Consider the following 16,259-nt stretch of genomic DNA (forward strand, 5'->3'; position numbering starts at 1 on the left):
TTCTTCATTCTTTTAATTTTGTCTTATGGTTTCCTAATGCTTTATGGAGTCATTAGCTTTCATTTGCTCAATTCTAATTTTTAGAGTTATTTTCTTCCTTGAGCTTTCATATCTTCCATTTCCATTTAGTCCATTCTAGTCTTTAAGAAGTTGTTTTCTTACATCTAATGCCCAGTGGATTTATGCGTCGGCTATGGGGGGTGGGGGGAAGGAAAAGAAAATGATCTATGTCTTTAACGAATAATGCTTGGAAATGATCAAATAAAATATATTAAAAAAAAAAAGAAGTTGTTTTCTTCAGTGGTTTATTTTTGGCCTCCATTTCTATTTGGCACATTCTAGTTTCCAGGTTGTTGAATATTTCTATTTTTAATTTTATTTAACTTCTTTACAAGTTCTTCCAAAAGTTCTTTTAAGGCCTAACATGCTTTCTCACTTTCCTTTGAGGTTTCACGTGTTTCCTTTTTACCATTGTTCTCTTATGATTTTATATTTTGGTGTTCCTTGTCACTAAAATAACTTTCTTTGGTTAAGCTTTTTTTTCTTGTTTTTCTAGTTATTATTCCACCCCTCCCCTCCCTTTACCTTGTCTATCTATTGAGGGTACAAATCAGCTGGCTTCTTGTGGGGAGCCTTGCAGTAGGTTTTGGTTTTTTTTTTTTTCAGCTGGATTCTGCTCCCACAGCTTTCAGTTCCCCTGTTGTTTCCAGTGTTGGACTATTTCCCCTCTGTGAGTTCACTACCTCAGGCCTTATGGAAGTACATAGGGCTAGCATTGGGCTGCTCCCTGTTTTGACCTTTCATACCTCAGACCACATGGAAGTGGGTGGAGCTAGGGTTGAGCTGCTACTCCCTTGCCAGTCTTGTTGCCTCAGGCCACGTTGTAGACTACTCCAGGCCCTGGTGTCCTTACCTCAAGTCTTTATAAGGCCAGTCTTAGGCTGCTACCTATCTGCTGTCTCATTGCCCAGGCTACTTGGCATCATGTAGGGTTGTTCCTTTACTGGCTGCCTTGTTGCCTCAGACTATTTGGAAGATCTCCTGGTCAGTAAATGCTCTGCAAGCTTCCTGAAATGCAGCATCCACTGGGCTATTGAAATGATTAAAATAAAAGCTCTTTCTTTTTTAAACGGTAAAACTTTAATTGAAAGAAAACCAGAACTCCAGCAGCCTGAAACTGACTAACCTCTCTCTCAGACTTTGAATCTCTTTAGATTCAAAGTTCTCCCCTAGGCACAGTATTGGTCCTTACATAGGCCAGTCCCATGCCTGGAAGTTAGAGGGCATGGCCCCTCCCTAGCATGGGATTGGTCCAATTCAAGACCAATCCCATGCTACGAAGTAGTTGGGAGGGACTCCTTAAGCATGCAATACTTTAAAACCCACACTACTCTCCCTCTCTCACCCTAGTGAGACATGTTACTCCTGCTTTCCTTTGTTTTGAGGTGCTTTGTTTTTTATTTTTGTGTGTTTGGAAGGTTTGGGCAAATTGAACATCTCTTATTCCACTATCTTGACTCCCAACCTGCAACCTGTGATATTCATTTTTGATTACTGGTTGTTTTCCCATTTAAATAGTAGTCATTGCAAATGGTCAGAGGATATGAGCAAGGAGTTTTCAGATGAAGAAATCAACATTATCAATAATCATATAAAAATGTTCTAAATCACTCTTGATTAGAAAAATGCAAATTAAAATAACTCTGAAGTACCATTTCCTACCTATTAGTAAAGGAAAGTGTGTTGGATGGAATGTGGCAAAGTTGGGACACTAATGCATTGTTCGTAGAGCTGTGAACTGATCCAACCATTCTGGAAGACAATTTGGAACTATGCCCAAAGGGCTATAAAACTGTGCATACCCTTTGATTCTGTATTACCACTACTGGGTTTGTATCCCAAAGAGATAATTTAAAAAAGGGGGAAAGAATCTACATGTACAAAAATATAGCACCTCTTTTTGTGGTGGCAAAGAATTGGAAATTGAGGGGATGCCCATCAATTGGGGAATGGCTAAACAAATTGTGGTATATGTTGGTGATGGAATACTATTGTGCTATAAGAAATGACAAACAGCATGAACTTGGGCAGAGCAAAATAAGTAGAACAAGCAATAGCAATATTGTAGAATGATGAACTTTGAAAGACTTAGCTACTGTTAGTAATACAATAATCCAGGACAATTCTGAAGGACTTATGACAAAGCCTGCTATCCACCTCCAGACAAACTGTTGGAGTCAGATGCAGATCAAAGTATGCTGTCATTCACATTAGTTTATTCACAGTTTTATTTTGGGGGTTTTGGCTTCATATGAGTATGGAAGTATGTTTTGCATTATAATACAAGTATAAACAAGGTCAAATTGCTTAGCATCTCTGAGAAGGAAGAGGAAAGGAAGGGACAGAGACAATTTAATTCATATTTTTGGAAAATATATGTTGAAAATTGTTATTGCATGTAATTGGGAAAATAAAATATCTTTGAATTTTTAAAAAGAGATTTTCACAGATTTAAAAAAAATTGTAGTCATTGCTTTTATTATTTTCTTAGTGCTGCTTACTTCACTTTGCACCAATTCATTTAACTCCTTGCATGCTGTTTAACCTTGTTCAGTTTCTGAATTTCTGGATTACTTTTCTACCTTGCCCCAGTGGGGCCCTGCTCCCTCTCTCCCTTCTATTCTTGATTTCCAGCTCTTTTTTATGTGTAATAATTCCCATTAGAACATAATCACCTTGAGAGTAAGGAGTATTTTTTTTATTGTATTTGTATTGCCAGTGCTTATCACAGTATCAAATATAGTTTGTTTGTTTTTTTAAACAAACCCTTACCTTCTGTCTGAGAATCAATACTGTGTAGTGGTTCTAAAGCAGAAGCACTGGTTTCAGAAGTACCCAAGAGGGGCAAAGTTAAATTTTCTCATGCTAGGCACAGCCTTGTTGCATACAACCCTCAAGATTAGAAGGGATAGCCAGGGGCTGGGGAGGTAAGAGAGGGAGAAAGTAGTACAGTTGACCCTCAGGCATTCATGGTTATGGGAACTGGGCAAAATAAGCTCATAGTCAGCAGCTACACTCAACTTTCCCCCTTGTTGGTCAAGATGAATCCCATCACTAATCAAGGGAAATGCCAAAAAGTCTGAGATGCTGCTGGACCATGTTGATCATCTTAGTCCTGAGTTTCTTTGAACAAGAAAGGCAATATCTAAGAAGGAGAAACAGGAAATTGATAATCAGGATTGCCTGGAGTATTTGTCTAAAGGGAGAATCCAAGCCTACAAGAAACCAGCTAAAAAGGTCTTCCAGCCACCAAGGGTGAGGAGGAATCTAAGCTCAACACTTCATAAAAGATATTGATGGACACATTGACAGGATCCATTGGGGGCAATCCTCTTCAGCAAGCAGGCCTTACAAAAAAACAACACCCCCATGTGGGAAATAAGTGAAAAGGAAGGGTAACCTACTCCTATTGTCCATTATATCTGAGGTCTCAGATTTCTCATGCAGCTATCTGGTTTCTCAGACTTCAGTCACCTGGTCATTTGGAAATCTCACCTCCTCGGCATTTTGTAATAGGCAGGTTCTCAGAGCAGCTTCAACAAAAGGTTGAAGGGAAAATCTAAAAGAATTTATGAAAATCTGACTTGCAGAATGAACACTTTACTACAAAAAATAGCAAAATGTTCTCAGAATAGTAAATCTACAACCAAATTCTCAAATGGAAGAGATGACTCTTTAGGTAGGTGTGTGTATATATACACAGATACATGCCCCTATGTGTATATATGTATTTCTCTTTCTCTCTCATATGTGTATATACATATGTCATATATCTATGTATATATATATACACAACACATATATATATATATATATATATACAACATATATGTAAAATATATGTTGAACCCCACCATCTTATGATCTGCAATAAGCTTACAGTATTACTAGACTGGTTTAAATACCTTGATGGCCTTTAAATCATTTGTTATTGCTGCATAGAACAGTGGTGAAAGTTAACCTCATTAGAAATCTTTAGCAGCATCTTTTGATATTTTCATTAAAATTAATTGTGACAATAATATAGGGTTTCAGTTACAATGAATCATGAAATTGTTAAAGATGTTTTCAAAAGCTGACTCCAATGAGCAAAGTGCTCATGGACCAGACTTATGGATATGTTTCTAATATTTCACAGGATTGATTTCTGAATCCTAAAATTGGATGGGGTTTAAATTTTGTTGATCTTAAAAGCCAAACCTCTACTGTTATCTCTTCTGTGCAAGCTGACAGACAAGTTTTAGGGTCCTTTGTAATGTCAAAGATTTACATCTGCATTCCTAAAATAATCCTGGTGCCAGAGTCCTGGAAAGGAGAAGCGTTCTGGCCAAGATACCTGGAGATCTGTGGTGTTATCATCCGCTCTTTTGGCTTTGTCATTAATCTGTTAAAACTTCTGATGTGCCAAAGGTTTTTGATTGACATCCTGCAATCCTGATTCCTACAATCCTCAACAAAATCAGTTCAGCTCAATTGCAATCTCTCTCTTATGCCATCTGAGGAGAAGCTGACAGGCTAACCTGATGACACCACACTTACGTCTTGTCTCTGTGTTTCTTCTGTCTCTGATCCTTCTATGTCTCATTCTCTCGAGCCTATAAACATAATCCATTGCTTTCCAGCATCCAACTTCCCTCCACAGGTGATTCAAACCCATGTGAGAATTTTGTGTATGAGCTAGACTCTACAAATAATCAGCAGAAATTTCTTAAGCAAGCATATATATACTACCAGGGCTACTTAAAACATTTTGGTGTTGGGATAAACTTATGGGCTCTTAATTAACATTCAGAAAGGAAAGATAGAAGGTGTTTTTTAAGACTGGATATCTGACATACACCATACTTGATATGAAAATGCAATGTGCATAAAAATATCATAATAGTAACATTTTAAAATTTGACAAATACTAAGCTATAAAACTACAAAAGCTAAATACAAAACACAAGTAACCAAAGTTCATAAACCTGGCAATAAAAAAAAGTAGTATCTAAGGAATTAATGGAAAGGGGAAAGGATAAAATACTATTAATGTGCTTTCAAACAAACAAAAAAGCAGATTATAGTAAATAAATTCTAGACTAATATCCTATTATGAAACAAAATAATCTTCCTACACACATACTTTTCTGTCAATCTAAGAAAACAAAATGTGGTACTCTTCCATGCCTGTTACTTTAGAAATTTATTTTTAATAAAAGATACTATGTTTACCAAAGTGTTTGCTAAAGCATATTTCAAGGAAAAAATCAAATAAACACCTAAAGTCATAATGATGTTTGAACAGCAAGAGTATGAAAATTCTCAAAACTCTTATCCTCCTCTTAGGAAAATGAGATACTGCTGAGGATCTAAGAATAACACCCTATGTAAGTAGGTGATTTCTACGCCTGTTTAATGGTCACACAAATTAATTTATCCAAAAGATACTTATCTTGACAAAGAGCTGCACTGGCATCTGTGGCATTTAAAGTAGTGGTTGGCATAAACTGTTACAGATAAAAGAGTGTGTTGCTTAAATTGTGACCGCAGAAATATGGGTTCAAGACAGTGTCTTGTTTTAAATCAAAATATAAAGTGGTCGCCAGGGAAAAATTCCCAAATATGAAATATACCCAAGTCAGCTGAGTTTTTATGGAGATTTTAATTAATACAAATAAGAAATTAATGAAACAGAGAGAGTAAGAGGAAACAATGAGAAAAGAGATAGGCCGGCCTAGGCCAGCCTAAGTTTTTAAGCCTTTAAGAGAGAAATCAGTCAGTCTTTTATCCACTCACCACAAGATTTGTCCCAAGCAAGATTCTAGTGTTCAGAGAGACACCAGTTCAGCTTTGGCCAGCTCAATCTCCAGAGAGAATTCTCTGAGAGAGTCCCTTGCTCTCAGCTTCTCATCTCCTTTTAAAGAGAATTTAAAGAGAATCTCCTATATCACCTCCCCTAAATTCTCACATCTACCAATCACAGTAGACGTTTTCCAAAGGACAGACCATTCTTAATTCACACCTGAGTAGACTAAACTTTTGAGTAATTCACACCTGAAAAAAACCTCTGAGTAAGTTCTCACCTCTTTGCCACTTGCAAGTTTACAAGTTGCCTGACCTTCATGGGTACTTAGCACCTTCCTAAAAATAGACTTAGCTTAAGGCTTTTGCTTTACTATAAGTATGAGTTAAGTACTTTTTCATTGTTCAGTAAAGAGTTTACAACTTTATCTTCCCCTAAAGTATGCTTAAGTATGGGTGAAGTAGAGTTCTCACATTCCTGACTAAGTCCCTTCATTGTTTAAAGGGGGTAATGGTCTTAACCAAACCTTATGAAGTAGGGTCTGAGAATTTTTAAGATTCACACATCTCTGAGTAGATTAACTATAACCATGTCCAAATAAACTGGATACTTCATCTATGTAGGACACTGCTCTCAAATCTTCTTTCAAACTATCTTTAAACCTATGGACAATTTGCTTGCATTTCAGAGGATGCTCTATATACAAGTTTTAATCCCATATTATACAATAAATCCAAGTAAAATTGGATGTCTCTTTGAGGTAACACATGAAAGACCATAAGTCACTCTTCTCTAAAATAAATAATCTCACTAACATTACTAAATAATAGATTCATACCTTGGTTTCACAAACTACTACAACATTGTCCAATTCCCACAACACTGAGATATAAACTAATAACAGGCAGATAAAAAACCCAAATACTCATCTCCTTAGGTGTTTGGGACATAGAAGGGACTATGACTTCAGATTGAATAGCTAGTCTTACATACCTGTATCTTATTTTACTAGGTCAGTTATGTTCTGTATTAGCCAATTAGATATAAAGACTAATTACCCATAATGATTATAGAAATCTGATACAAAAGGAAAAAAAGAGGGACATAATGCTCACCTAGCTTGAACTATATTGCATAGCCAGGCTTGGAATCAGCCAGATAGAAAATTTGTCCATTTAAGAGGTAATTTCTTACTGAGGAAACCAAGAAGAATCCTACCTAAGAGAATGCCAAAAGTCTCTCTACCAGCTTTCCCTCAAGACAAAGTTCCACCTTTGGCTTAGAATTTTTTTCCTAGACACAATGTGAGGAGTGAGGAGCCCCAAGATTGTGGAGAAGTTATCTGGACCTGCCTGATCTCTACCTAATTACATTCCATACAGTTTGGATATAATGTCTCAAAATGAATTCATTCTGGAGTGGCAGAAACCACAAAAAGATGGAGTGAAACAATCTTTCAGGCCAAGATAACTTGAAAGATCATCAGGAGGATTCTATTGCACCACAGTGAAAGTGGAACACAGACCAGCATGCCAATGCAGATCCTCTCTCAGCAAGCCAGCATAGGCTGTGGGGACAGCTGAATCAGTAGCAAAAGCTTCTGGAATTTTCAGCCACAGATGGTAAGGGGGAAGGACATTTGGTCAGAATATTATAGGGATACTTTTTCTGGGTCTAAGTGCAGGGCTCTGTTTCACTGCCCTTATACAGAGCCAGGTTGCAGGCCAGATAGCAGTCCCAGAACAAGGAGGAACACTAACACACATGAGCACTTGCAGCTGCAGTGGACCCAAGTCTCAGTTCCAGGATGGAAAAGAGTACTTGTGGGCTCTCACAAACCAGAGCATAGGCCAGGAGAGTATTAAATACACCTTTCCTTAGATCATACTACTTTGAAGAACCGAAAACTTACAGATCCCCAGGACTAGCTCTGAAGGGAGATACACAAAGAACCTGAACCTTGGAACTGTTCCCCCTTGACCACAGCATAGGAATGGAGCCCACCTGTAATAGTTTGTTTTTTTAAGTTGAAATGTAAGAGAAATGCTGGAAAATTAGCAAACAACAACAACAACAACAACCAAAAAAAGAAATTAACCATAGAGCATTATTTTGATGACAGAGAAGACTAAAACACAAAATCATTCTGACAACAAAGTCAATGGTGCTGCATCCAAGAAAAATATGAACTAGTCTCAAGCCCTAAAAGAATTACTGGAGGAGTTCAAAAATAATTTTAAAAATCAAAATAAGAGAAAAAGGAGGGAAAAAATTGGGAAAAGAAATGAATGATGCAAAAAAAAAATGAAAAAAGGATATCTTGGTAAAGGAGGCAGAAAAAATACTGAAGAAAATAATACTTTAAAAAAACAGAATAAGTGAATTGGTTAAGGAGGCACAAAAAACCATTGAAGAGAACTTCTTGAAAAGCAGAATTGGAAACATGAGAAAATATATACAAAAATTCATTGAGGAAAAGAACTTCTAAAAAAGTAGAATTGGTCATATGGAAAAGGAGATATAAAAACTTACTAAAGAAAACGATTACGTAAAAATTAGAATTGGGTAAGTGGAAGTTTATTATTCCATGAGACATCAAAAACAATAAAACAAAATCAAAAGAATGAAAACATAGAAGAAAATGTGAAATATTGCATGAGAAAAAGAACTGACATAGAAAATGAATCCTGGAGAGATAATCTAAAAATTCTTAGACTAGCTGAAAGTAATGATAAAAAAAAAGATTAGATATCATCTTTTTTTTTTTAAAAAGATATATATGTTTATTAAAATGGACGGTTTTAAGGCTTATGAGTCATCCTGAAGAAAATAAAAACAATTGACAAAACGTTAAATGTGGCTGATTGGACCCATTTGCAAAAATCAGTGCTAGTTGTGAAGATCCTGATGTGTCTTCCTCCAAATCTGCCATCTATGTTTTGTAGTTGGAATTCAATTATATGAAGATAATAGCAATGCAATAATCACCACAAAGATGCCTGCCAAAATACATGTACCCACAAAAACTAACATATTTTGCCTGTCAGCAAGAGAGATGCAGATTAGGAAATCATAAGAGATTCAATAAAATTAAACTATTTACATCCCTCATGAGAAGATAATACTTTTAACCTCTAAGAACTTTAACATTATTAGGACTATAAAGAATATGTAGAGACAGAGAGAAAGGATACAAGGAAAATTGTCCTGATATTCTAGAACCAGAGGGCAAAATAGAAATCAAAATAATCCACTAATCATCTCCTGAAAGAGATCCCAAAATGAAAATTCCCAGGAATATTATAGCCAAATTCCAGAACTCCCAGGTCAAAGAGAAAAAAACTGCAAGTAGCCAGAAAGAAACAATTCAAATATGGATCCAAAGTCAAGATAACAAGATTTAGCAGCTTCTATATTAAAGGATTGGAAAGCCAGGAATATGATATTCCAAAAAGCAAAGGAGCTAAGACTATAACCAAAAACCATCTACCCAGTAAAACGGAGTATAATCCTTTAAGGGGGGGGAAAAAGGATATTCAACAAAAAAAACTGACTATTGAAAAGACCAGAACTGAGTAGAAAATTTGACTCTCAAGTACAAGATCCAAGAAATTAATGAAAAGGTAAATAGGAAAGAGAAATCACAAGAGATTCAATATATTGAAAGTAATGAATGTTGGAGGGGATGTGGCAAATTCAGGACATTTATTGATTTTTGGTGGAGTTGTGAATTGATCCAACCATTCTGGAGGGCAATTTGGAACTATGCCCAAAGGGCGCTAAAGGACTGCCTACCTTTTGTCCCAGCCATAGCATTGCTGGATTTGTACCCCAAAGAGATAATGAAAAAGACATGTACAAGAATATTCATAGTTGCGCTCTTTGTGGTGGCAAAAAACTGGGAAACGAAGGGATGCCCTTCAATTGGGGAATGGCTGAACAAATTATGGTATATGTTGGTGATGGAATACTATTGTGCTCAAAGGAATAATAAAGTGGAGGAATTCCATGGGCACTTGAACGACCTCCAGGAATTGATGCAGAGTGAGGGGAGTAGAACCAGGAGAACATTGTATACCGAGACTGATACACTGTGGTACAATCGAACGTAATGGACTTCTCCATTAGTGTCAATGCAATGCCCCTGAACAACCTGCAGGGATCTATGAGAAAAAACACTATCCACAAGCAGAGGACAAACTGTTGGAACAAACACATCGAAGAAAGGCAACTGCTTGACTACAGGGGCTGAGGGGATATGATTGGGGATGGAGACTCTAAATAAACATCCTAGCGCTAATACCAACAACATGGAAATGGGTTCAGAACAAGGACACGTGTGATACCCCTTTGAATTACATGTCGGCTATGGGAGGGGTGACGGGAGGGGAGGGAAGAAAAGAAAATGAATTTTGTATTCAATGACTGTTTGAAATTGACCAAATAAAATAATGTTTAAATTCGGGAAAAAAAATAAATAAATAAGCAAAAAAACAAGAGATTCAATAAAGTTAAACTATTTATATCCCTACATGAGAAGATAATACTTTTAACCTCTAAGAATTTCAACAATATTAGGACTATAAAGAATATATAGAGACAGAAATAAAGGGTACAAGTTGAATATGATGAGATGATATTTTTAAAAAATTAAGAAGTGAGAAAGAGGAATGCATTGGAAGAAGGGGGAAATAGGAATAAATTATCTCACATAAAAGGCACAAAATAGCTTTTATAGTGGAGGGGAAGATAGGGGAGTGGGTGAAGAATACTTAAAAGTTACTCTCATTGGAATTGGCTCAAAGAGGGAAGAACACACACAGTTAATAAAGAAACCTATTTATCCTATAGGAAATTAGAGGAGGATGAGGGGTTGGGTAAGTTGCTGATAAAATAGAGGGCAAGTTGAGGGGGGGCAGTGGTCAGAAGCAAAATATTTTTGAGGATAGACACAATGAAAGAGTAAGATAATGGGGAAAATAGGATGGGAGGTAATAAAATAATCATAATAGTGAAAAAATGTACAAGAAGACTGATAAAGGCCTTGTTTCTCAAATTTCTCAAAACATGAAGAAATGAGTCAAATGTATATAAGACTACAAATCATGCCCCAATTGATAAATGGTCAAAGGATATGATCAGGCAACTCTCAGACAAAGTAATTAAAGCTACAGTCATGTGAAAAAAATGCTCTAAATTTTTATTAATTAGAGAAATGCAAATTAAAACAACCTTGAGGTATTAACTTATACCTATTGGATTGGCTGTTTTGACAGAAAAGAAAAATGACAAAACTTGGAGGGGATATGGGTAAATTGAGACACTTATGCACTGTTGGGGAAATACAAAACTGTTTCAGTCATTTTAAGGATCAATTTGGATCTTTGCCAAAGAGCTATAAAACAGAACATACTCTTTGACCCAGAAATACCATTACTAGGTTTGTATCCCAAAGAGATAACAAAAAAGATCTATAGTTGCAAAAATATTTAAAGCAGCAATTTTTGTGATGGTAAGGAATTGCAATGTGAAGGGATATCCATCAATTAGGGAATGGCTAAGTAAGATGTATATGATTATAATGGAATACTACTGTGCCGTAAGAAATGACAAGCAGGAGGATTTCAGAAAAGCATGGAAAGATTTACATGAACTGATGCAGAGTGAAAGTAACAGAACCAGGAGGACATTGTACATAATTATAGCAGTACAATGATCCAAGCAATCTCAAGAGACTCATAATGAAAAATGCTATCTGGTTCCAGAGAAAGGACTCATGAGGTCTAAATTCGTGCCAAAGCATACTATATTTCACATTCTTCATTTTTTTGTTTTTAAATTTTGTTTTACAAGATGATTAATATGAGAAAATGCTTTACATGCTTGCACCTGTAAAATCTATAACATGTTACCTACTGTCTTGGCAAGGGGGAAGAGAGGGAAGGGAAAGAATTTGGGACTCAAAATATTTTTTAATGTTAACAACTGTCTTTACATGTAATTGGGGGGGGGGGATAAAATATTAACAAAAAAGTAAAATAAAACTTAAAAAAAAATTTTCCCTATTCTGTCTCATTGATTAGTTCAAAATCTTCTCTCCATCCAACATCTTTGCTAGTTTTTTCTCTTCCTTTTTTCTAAGAATTTTAAAAACTTTCTTCTTTTCATTGATGCTCTATATTCCTTCTTTAGACTCTATGTGTTCCTCTTGGAATTTAAACATATGAATAATCAAGTTTGATTATCCTCTACTAGCCAACTTACTATTGCTTTTTTTAGATCTCACCTTCTTGTCTTTTGTTTCATTGTGCTTCATTGACTTTCTGAAGGAAGTAGTCATAGAAATATTGTCCCATGGTAGACATTTCCATGGCCCAATTCTACTCTCTTTCTTCCCCAACATCACATACTTTCCTGAGAACCCCAAAACTCTCTCTGGAGTGGTAGTGGGGCTGGCTGCCCTCTGCTTTCTGGATGTCAGTAGTCAGTAGTATCTCTCTTCTCTTGAATCAAGACATTGCCTCTAGGAGGTAGGTGATTAATTTCCCTTGCCTTGAGGCAAGCATAGAGGTACAACATTCTAATAGGAAGAATTTCCCCTCTGTACCTACTGGCTTCAGATTAAACTCATTTTTAAAGCCTCAATTTCCATTACAAAATGTTTCCTCCCATGGAATTGTATGAGACCTCCTCCCCTCATTGAGTCAAGGTCTCCTATTTTCTTTTCCAGATTTCAATCCTTCCTTTTGCTACACAAACACTGGAATTACACTCCCTTCATTGTTTTCCATGGATTCAAGTAGGCTACAACAAATTCTTATCTCCCTTATCTTTTCTCCCACTTATGCATCCTCCCTATTTGTAATTTAACTTCACAAAATATAGATTAGTATGGAGGAATTTTTCAGAGTTAAAGTCAATGTTGTTTTATGCCTGCTTTTCTACTGATGCTTTTTCTATTTCTTTAAATTATGATTAACCCATCTTTTAGAAAGAAATCTCTTAATTCTCTAATACAATGGTACAATGGTAATAATTTAAAAAATTAATGCCTTTCTAGTATTTTTTAAAAATGTCAGTGGTCTAATGATGGAGTAATTTCATAACTGATTCTTTCCTTGGTAATTGTCAATTTACTTTTTCTGCATTTCTAATGCTTAAGGTTTTTGGAAGATGAATAATATATTCACTTCCCTCCCCCCAATGCTTCAAATGCCTCTTTTTTAATGCAGTATCTACTGGATTAGGCAGGATACATCATAATGAGTTGAATATTGAGATCTTTTGCTTTTCAAAAAATATTTTATTTCCTTCTTTGGTTTTTGGTAGATGCAGAACATTCTTGTGTTATTTGGATCTCATTTCCATTATATTTAAAGTTTTTTTAATGTTTTTGAAGAACTTGTTTATCATGGGAAATTGTTGAAATAACTATCTTGGAGTTTGAAGCTTTCTCCATATTCTTTTGATTGGTATATTGCAAAAGTTTGAAGCCAGATTTCTTGTATTATTTCTTGCATTATGGTATTTGTCATGTTCTGAGAGACTTAGGTTCCTTAAGCTGTCTTTATGAATAGTTTTTGAGACTATGTGTTCTTTTTTATTGATGTTTGTTTCTGTGGATTCAGTTTTTAAAAATTATTATTATGCTAATTATTTTGGCTATTGAGGGAGGCCAGAGCAGGAAATTGCCCAGCCTTAACAGGGAGCTGCCTGGCCTTGGGAGTTCAGAACCATAAATATGCCAAGACCCCAGCTGCAGTGGGTACCAGATAAAGGCCAAGAAGACCCCAATAACATAAAATTGTCAAGGTTCCAAGAATAGTATGTAGCAGATAAGGGCTGAGGGGAGCCATACATGCCGGCAGTGTTCGTATAGAGCAGATAAGGGGCTGGAAGGGGGGCCATACATGCTGGAAAGTACTTAAGGCCCAGCCTTTCAGAAGCAACTTGGAACTCTGATGGCAGTTTCCACTGTACCAGTTCAATAAACGACAACCCTTTCTTTGCCTGATTGCATTGTCCTCGGGTCTTCCTTGGTGGTGGGTGAAATCCGGGACCTTAACACTATGCAGTCCAAAAATTGTTTTCTTCTCTCAAGATTCTGACTTTTCTTGAGCCATTCTGAAATATCCTGCTAGTTTTATGCTTTTGGTCAGTGTTTTCATCAACCTTTAGCTTAATTTACTCTACATTTATATATCTCTATATGTATATACATTTATACTGGTATAACATTTTTGTATACATTTGTAAAATTATAGTATATAATTTAGTAATTTGGGGAATTTGGAGCATCCATTTTTCCTTCTTTTCTTTGTTGATTTATCTGCTTGTGATCTGAATTTTTAATTGAATTTTCTTCCTCAAGATCTTTGTGGCTTTAGCCTTTTTTCTTTTAAATTCTCTTTTTACTTTCTTATTCCTCTCGCCTTTGATAATTTGACTTATCTTCTTATGTTCAAGGTTCAAGTTTTCTTCCTATTTGGTCATTTGCATTTCTCCCCACTGATTTTCCTGTATTTACTTTCTCACTCTGTCCTCTCTGAGGACAATTTCCTTGAGGGATGAATTTCACAACATCTCAGTCTCTTCCCACATCGGGCAATTCAAGCTCACCAGCCTAGATCTCTACTCCAAGTATCTTTTGGGTGGTCAGAACCCATCCTAGCTGTCTTAGTTAGAAGCTGTACTATTTGCTTTAGGCTTAGAGGTGTGATGCACAGCTCTCCCCATTCCCCCTCCCCTAACACCACTACTCTGGTGTCCTGTCTCAGGCCCTTTAGGCATTTTAGAGGGTTAATGCATTGTATGGGATTTTTCTGCCTCAGTCCTATTAGTTCAGAGCTTTGCAGCACTATTGCTACACAATTGTGCCCCCAGCAGGCTTTTGCTCCTGAAGGGCTGCCACCTCCCATGCCATCTGTCTGTACTGCCTCAGCAAACTTTCCCAGCTAGTCTCCACAGCACTGGATATATGAAGGGGGGAACTGAGGCATGGGTTGGGTTTTGTTGCAAGCCCCTAAGTGTCAGGTTCTTGGGTCTGCTAATGCAGTTTAGTTGTTAGTAGCAAGAGAGATGGGGGAAGAGGTGCCGAGAGCTCAGGATCAGTGATTATCACACAAGAGTTGCTTTTTTTTTTTTAAACCTTCAGGGTATTCTATACTATGGAGACAGCTAAAGTTACTTTAGTTTCAGCACTTTTTTAGAGGGTTTGATTGTTTGGTGTTTTCTTGTTTACTCATAATTGTAGCATTTCTGAATTGGGATTTTATGTTAGGGCCACTTTCTACTCCCTCCCAAACTCTTATTTGCGTGATCAAGTCTTGCTTGGTCCTGTCTCCTCTATAATCTGGATGCCACTAAAGTTCTGGATCAGATGGCTTTTTAATTGGATAGTTTTTTATCTGCTGGAATCAATGGTTTCTGGGTCTCTCAGGTGCCCATTTGAATTTTGGGATTCCTCCTGTTTTTTATTGCCCAATCCCCAAAAGTTGACTATCCCCTGCTACAACCCTTATTCAGTCATGTCTGACTTTTTGTCCACTTGGGTTTTTCTTGGCAAAGATACTGGAGTGATTTGCCATTTCCTTCTTTAGCTCATTTTATAGATAAGGAAACTAAGGCGAACAAGGTTAAATGACTTACCCAGAGTCATGTAGTGTCTGAGGTCAGATTTGAACTCTGGAAGATGTCTTCCTGACTCCAGGCCTAGCACTCTAGCCGCTGGGCCACCAAGCTGCCCCACCAACACTGAACAGGTCCCAAATGTCTTCATGTTAGGGCTGTCCAAGCACTGAAATGGCCAAGTATTTTGTGGTGACTCCAAACCACCAAAGATCACTGGTACTAGAACTGCCCAATCATGGTGCCAGCCTCATCTCCTATTTTGGCTGTAATGTAGGCTGCCAGGAAGCTGGATTCAAGACTGTTGCAAGGCATCAGATTTAAATACACTTGTCTGGCCCTATTTCCTTGAAGCCTCCTGTGGTGGTTTATTCTATTCTCTACTTGCTCCATCAGGCCAGGACCAAGATCCCACTGATTTCTCCCTCCCCTGGCTTTTCTCCCCCCAGAATGCTCTTAGGTCTCTGGAATTTTCTAGGGTAATCCTTTCCTGGTTGGAAGGTCTTTTTGTTACTGTCTATTTCTAGAACATTTGCTAGAGTCTGGGAGAGCTGAGCTCCTTAGACCTTTCCTATGTTGACATCATATATGAGATTACCATTCTTTTCCCATAGCAACAGTAGCAAGGAATAGTTGTGTGCTAATTTTACTCCCTAAAGCTAATGACAGGAGAAAAATACCTTACTTGGGGCATGTACTCTTGCTCTAAAAGTTTTCATGAATTTTTCTAATCAGTTTGAATCAACCAACATAAAAGTCCAGTGCAATACATTTTAGCTTCTTTATT

At 36.8% G+C, this 16,259-nt stretch overlaps 1 protein-coding gene across 2 annotated transcripts in view; it reads right to left on the reverse strand.

The window, feature by feature from the left end:
• Positions 1 to 16,259, reverse strand: part of PPP2R5E (protein phosphatase 2 regulatory subunit B'epsilon) — a 267,308-nt gene that overhangs the window by 219,823 nt on the left and 31,226 nt on the right. The gene's annotated exons all lie outside the window — the stretch shown is intronic.

The sequence above is a fragment of the Monodelphis domestica genome, chromosome 1 (assembly GCF_027887165.1).
Source record: "Monodelphis domestica isolate mMonDom1 chromosome 1, mMonDom1.pri, whole genome shotgun sequence".
NCBI classification, from domain to species: domain Eukaryota; kingdom Metazoa; phylum Chordata; class Mammalia; order Didelphimorphia; family Didelphidae; genus Monodelphis; species Monodelphis domestica.